This window comes from Polyodon spathula, chromosome 18 (assembly GCF_017654505.1).
Source record: "Polyodon spathula isolate WHYD16114869_AA chromosome 18, ASM1765450v1, whole genome shotgun sequence".
NCBI lineage: Eukaryota > Metazoa > Chordata > Actinopteri > Acipenseriformes > Polyodontidae > Polyodon > Polyodon spathula.
Genome location: NC_054551.1, coordinates 23829646 through 23836271, shown reverse-complemented (window position 1 = coordinate 23836271; position 6626 = coordinate 23829646).

Below are 6626 nucleotides of genomic sequence, written 5' to 3'. Positions count from 1 at the left end.
TTGTTGCACAAGGAATGACTGGGGACTAACCAAGTACACTGATGGACAGAGTAAAAAGCACCGAATGCATCGAAGCACTGAGGCTGTAGAGCACCGGGGCACCTAGAGCAGCAATGCATGGAACTTAAAGCACCGAAGGCATGGAAGCGCAGTGGCATCGAGGTCTTGAGGCACTGAGGATACCGAGGCGCTGGAGCACTAAGCACTGAGGGCTTCAAGCACCAAGGGTATTGAGCTGTGTGTTGTGTCTGGGTTGTTTGCAGTCAGATAACCAGGAACAGCGCGTAGCTTACAGACAGTTGTGCTCTGGTCTGCATGCAGTCACAACCGGTGCAGCGTGTAGCTTACAGTGGATCTGAGCAGTCCTCCATCTGGATTGCATGCATGCAGTACACAACAGTACGCGTAGCTTACAGCAGGGTGGCACAGCCTACAGATGCGGAAGAAGAGAGACATGGGTGAGTGGGTCAAATGCTTGTGGAGTTTACTATAGTAGGGCAAGGTAGAACCAGGCCAAATGAGGGAAGCACAGTTTTTCTTTTTTTTTTTTTAAACTACAAGGCAGTAACACACAGCCACGCAACAGCAAAGCAGGGCGAGTGGGCGTGCCAAGCTAGCCCAGAGCCTTTGACTCAACAGCGGGTGCGGTAGAGCTGGGTCTCGCTGTAGGATTATGTCTGACTTAATATTTATCCTTAAAATAGCTGCAAAAAGCAGAGGAAAAGATAGAACACATGCAGCAAGCTGCAGGGTTAGTAAAAGACGACTCAATTGCCAGGTGATGTAGGCTGTAGAAAATATATATATATATATATATATATATATATATATATATATATATATATATATATATATATATTAGCTCAAAGAGCCAGCTGCCCAACGTTTCGATATGTTGTACATATCTTTCTCAAGGGAGCCTGTGTTCGAATCAAAACACTGGAGGTGTGTATAGGTGTTTGACGGCATGACAACTACTTGTTATTGTTTATATTCAAATCCATGATTTATTCTTACATGATGTAATGGTGTTCTATATGTGACATCACTTTTACTTATATCTTTAAATCTATATTAATTCTAATTAACATTATTTTATATAAAACTTATATTTATATTATCATGCAATGCTGGCTCTGAGGATCAGCCTTGATATGGCCTCCCCTGCCATAAGCATGCACAACTTTTGAATTAAATTTTGTCTATTTCATTATTTTCAACTTTTATATATTTGTTGGAATTTATTAGTTCATTCTTTTGAGTCCTGCTAACATAATTGTGTAGAGTCTATTTATCCATTTTCTTTCTTTTATTCTTCTATATGTCGCATTGTCTAATTTTAGCTGTTCTAATACTACAAACTTTACTTAATTTATGTCATGTCCTTGACCGGTGAAGTGCTGTACTATTGGCTCATTCGTTTTTTTATTTCTAATTAATGAAAGGTGGTTCTGAATTCTTTTATATAAAGTTGTTCCAGTCACTCCAACACATTTTATTTCATCACATTTTTCACAGGCTATTCCATAAACAACATTGCTATTTTTTTACAGTAGATATTAGTTTTCAGTGGATATGTGGTGTTCTTATGTTTAATTATGTTTTTACTTTTGTCCATGTATTTTTACATGTACTAGTGCAAGTATTTGTAGAACTTATTCTGTCAATTATTCTTTTACGCTTACTGTGAAGTAGAATATCACCCAAATTAGCTTCTCTTTTGAATGCTACAACTGGGGCCTTAAGAAATACTTTTTTCAATTTTTCTGAATTATGTAGAATCTGCAAGTGTTTATTAACGAAGGGCCGCTGTGCAACGTTTAAGTTCAGGCATCAGCTGCTGAGTTTCTGATTCCAGGGAAGTGGCAAGCCGACTTCCAGCAAAACTGCAGAAACCTAGCGAGCGAGACCAAGCTCTTAAAATGAGTCAATCACACAACTAGAAAGAGGTTAGTTATACATACCTACCTTACTTACCTGGTTGTGAGAGACAAAAGAGGATTTTAGCTCCACAGAGTGAGTACTTATTCTCTCGGTAGGCAGGACCAAGAACGTTACTCCCCGGAGGGTCCTATCGGCAGCTTTGATATAAAATGCTTAGTAAGTATCTGACCTGCGGCAGGCATATCCTGAAAGTAATGGTTGGTGGTCTTCTTTGAATTGAAAGGGAACCTTTGGTCATAGCTGAAAGCCTTTGTTCAGCTCTATGGTGGTTCAGCTCTTATGAATAAATTGACATTGCTGTAAATACTGGAGCACCACCTAAAACTAGTAAACCCACTCTGGTGTCAACATTTTTCCACTTTATTTTATTTATGTTAGGCTTTGAAAATGTGGTTAAAAAAATCATGTAATGGCAATGACACGCTTCTCGTATTTCTTCTATATAACAACATCTGTGGCACGTTTGGCCATAGCTGTATATTGAAAAATGCATATTCATGTTAAATGGGATTGTATTGTTTCTTGTAGGCATAGTTAGTTCAATAAGTATGTTAGTAACTACAAATACATTGCAAGAAAGAAGTTGTGTTTTCTAAACTAATTTCGATATGAGATGAGTAGTATTGTGTGACAGGCAGGAATTTTCAATCTAGCTGTATTATTATTTCTTTTGCTTTTAATAAGCTTTTTGTATGGTAAGGTGTACTGAATAAGAAACAGATTTGAGATGTATTATTATTGTATGTATTGCATTTGAATGAATTGTGAAGGTATTTGCAAACAGGTAAAAGAGTGACAAATAAAATAAAAAATAACAATGGATTGTATTTTAATGTAACTATGCAGTGCTGTCTTTCTGTGCCATTTGTCGTTCAAACAAAAGTTTTAAACATATTATAAAAACAAGTAGGGCTTGCTGACACTCCAGTGCCTTCAGTACTGTCTTGTGCGATGGAAAGGAAACGTGTGCTTACATTACAGGATCCTTTTTCTCAATCAAAAGTAAAAAAAAATGATGAACTGTAACAAAAATTGTGACTAATTTTGGTGAGAGTGCGAGGACAGGAAAACAAAAAGAAAGCAGTTCATTTTAGATTATTGATGAAAAGAAGTTTTGACAAATAATCTGTATTAATGTAACAGAACAATCCTTTATATACTCTGTGTAACCCATTTGTTTTCTAACTCAGTTAATTATTTATGCTTTCATTTTTGGTTTAAATACACTTTAAAATCTGTAAACCTGTTTGTTTTTAAAAACGGAAACTGAATTTTGCATGTCTGTTTGGTGATATTGGATCCAAGAGTCTTTACAGAATCAGTCGCATTACACTATGTAACACAATTTTTGTTCCTGGGTAGTAAGTGTTATTTCCTAATTGCTTATGCCTTAAAAGTATAGAAAATGGCTATTATTCCCCACAAACTTTGCTTTTGTGACCAGGACAGTGATATTTTGAAATTTACTTATTTCCAATGAGAAAACGGGTGAATTTGTGTCTTTTCGTTCACATAAAGTCAGAAAAAAACAACATATGAATCCAAATTAACATGTATTTGTACTAAAGTAATACAAGAATGACTACAAAAGATTTAGAAGTGAGTAGTTTTTCAAGATTTACGATTATACTGTAAATCACTTTCACGAATCAGCCCCCAAATGTAGTCTCCCATCATGTTCTCGTTATACTGTCCTTGGTAGTGGCGTTCAAAGTCCAGTATATCCTGGTGGAAGCGCTCGCCTTGCTCCTCCGAGTACGCTCCCATGTTCTCCTTGAATTTATCAAGATGAGTATCAAGGATATGGACTTTGAGGGACATCCTACAGCCCATTGCGCTGTAGTTCTTCACCAGAGTCTCAACCAGCTCCACATAGTTTTCGGCCTTGTGATTGCCCAGGAAGCCCCGAACCACTGCGACAAAACTGTTCCAAGCCGCTTTCTCCTTACTAGTGAGCTTCTTGGGGAATTCATTGCACTCCAGGATCTTCTTTATCTGTGGTCCGACGAAGACACCGACTTTGACCTTTGCCTCAGACAACTTAGGGAAGAAGTCTTGAAGGTACATGAAGGCTGCCGACTCCTTATCTAGAGCTCTGAGAAATTGTTTCATAAGGCCCAATTTGATGTTCAGTTGTGGCATCAGCACCTTCCGGGGGTCCACCAGTGGCTCCCACTTGACGTTGTTCCTCCCCACAGAGAACTTGGTCCGCTGTGGCCAGTCCCACCTGTGGTAATGCGCCTTAGTGTCCCTGCTGTCCCAAAGGCAAAGATAGCAGAGAAACTTGGTAAAACCGCCTTGGAGACCCATCAGGAATGCCACCATTTTGAAGTCTCCTATGACCTCCCAGCCATACTCATCATACTTCAAGGCATTTTTTTGCAGTGCTCGCAGGTGAAATGAGGTGCCCGGGTTTGTCTTGATCTCCGACAGGAATGCCGAAATATGCCTTGTAGGGCTCACACATCTTAGCAGATGCTTTCACTGAGTACTTTTTCGCTCTTGTCTTAATAAATTGGCCGCAGACATAGCAAAATGCGTCTGCCGGATGCTTGCAACCTCTTGATGCCATCTCAGAAAAATGCAGATATGTATCCACTTAGGCAGCTGGAACTAAACTGAACTGGTGGGCTTAAGGCCCCTGTATTTATACTACTATTTATATTACTGAAAAGTTCTAGAAGTTACTCCAAGTTTACTCAGCACTGAATCTATCTGGAATGTTCTGGAAAATAGGTAAATTTCAAAATATCACTGTCCTGGTCACAAAAGCAAAGTTTGTGGGGAATAATAGCCATTTTCTATACTTTTGAGGCATAAGCAATTAGGAAATAACACTTACTACCCAGGAACCAAAGGAAAAAAAATTGTTACACGGTGTTATCTCGCAAATGTTGTGAAGCACAAATATTGTTTAATTTAGCAAATTAAATATGGACCACGTACAGAGTTTAGACCAACATCTAATAATTTGATTTTACCAATTCTTTGGAGGCATATTTCGTGTGTTACGTACATATTTAATGAATTCTAAATGTTTGGGAAGTCCAAAAAAGAAAAAAAAAACAGCTAAGAAAAACAATACAAAACTGTTTATTTTTTTGTATTATTGCTTATCATTAAAATTGTTTTCTATTTAATTTTTCAATTTGAATTGAACAATGTTGCTAGTTCAAATAAAATTGACAGAAGATGAAGATTCATTACAGCCCTTTCTGCTTTCCACTTAACTCCCTAAATGAACCACTTAAAATCATGTGGGTAAACCCACTGCAAACAATACAGCTTTGCCTCTGAGGCCAGTCTTATACTGTGGGTAACAACGTAACACAGTACCTCTCATCTCTCAATGTTTTTTTATTAATGCTGCTAGATAATGTCCTGTTTAGAAACCGAGATTTCCTTTTAGATTCAACGGTTGCCAATGCACTAAACTTTCAGCGTTGCTATTGGCAGCATTAATTCTGAAGCAACATGTCCTTTATATGCTTTTACAAACGGGATTCCAATAATGAAACGATATAGAGACGATATGCCTGATGCAGAGGATCATGATGTGCTCAGCAATGGAAAATAAGAGAATATTTGCAAGCACCTGTGAATGACAGTAGCAGTGATTGTGAGGCACCTGAAAATAATACTGAGCTTATCAGAAGAGAGGTATCAGTAAGTGTTCACAGAGTTTTCAAGATTGTACAAGTGTGATCCATAGTGCTGTGTTTTCAGTTTTTGTGTCTACACAGGTTAGGAAGATTCCACACGTGATACTTGTCTGCAATATGTTACAAACCATACTGGATATAGGCTATATTATTTATTTGGACATGTATTCAACCCCTAAGCTGTATGTACATGTATTTCCACCAGCAGGTTACATTGTTTTGCAGAATATTGTTGGTAAAGTTCCTTCCATTACCCATGTCCCATTATAGTGTGGTGCTGTGGTGCTCTATGTGAGGTTCAAACACAATCAGATATCCTTTTTATTATATGTATACTGCAGTATCTTTAGTCCATGGAGTATTCACCAGCACTCGGACCCTCAGTAAATGGCACACAAGCTCATGAAGTGCAACAGAAAACACGATGCATTCCTGTGGAGAGGTATATCCCACCCCTGTGCGTATTTTGCTTATTTTGTGTTTGTGTTGCTGTTATTTAAAATGAATGTTGGCTGTGCACGGGTGTTTAAGGTCGTCAGGGAAGGGTTAATCGGTTCACATGCAATTATTGAATGAATTATTAACAAGCAATCGAGCCAAGGCACAGCGGATCAGCGCTTCACTCACAGTCCTGTGTGTGCCCATTTCCTGGTGTGACATCACCTACAAGCTACCTGGGTCACAATGCCCTTTGACACACTAACTGCCTACAATCTATGCCAGAAAGATGAAGGTCCTGCTATTCATGATATTTCTGTATAATGTATATGTAAAAAGAATGACCATTTCTCATATTTGAACAATTATCTCACTGCATACACATGAAGCATATTTAAGCGGGTGTTTGGGTCTAGTGAGGCAGCATCAATTCCAGATGGTATGGTTGAAAACTGTAGCACACAAAGATGATGAATTCGAAGAAGTTTAATGAATAGTATAATGTCCTATTGTGGCATGGTTCTCAACTTTATTTCTGCAATTTACACATTTTAGCCAATAACTTAGATTGATAAACTGATA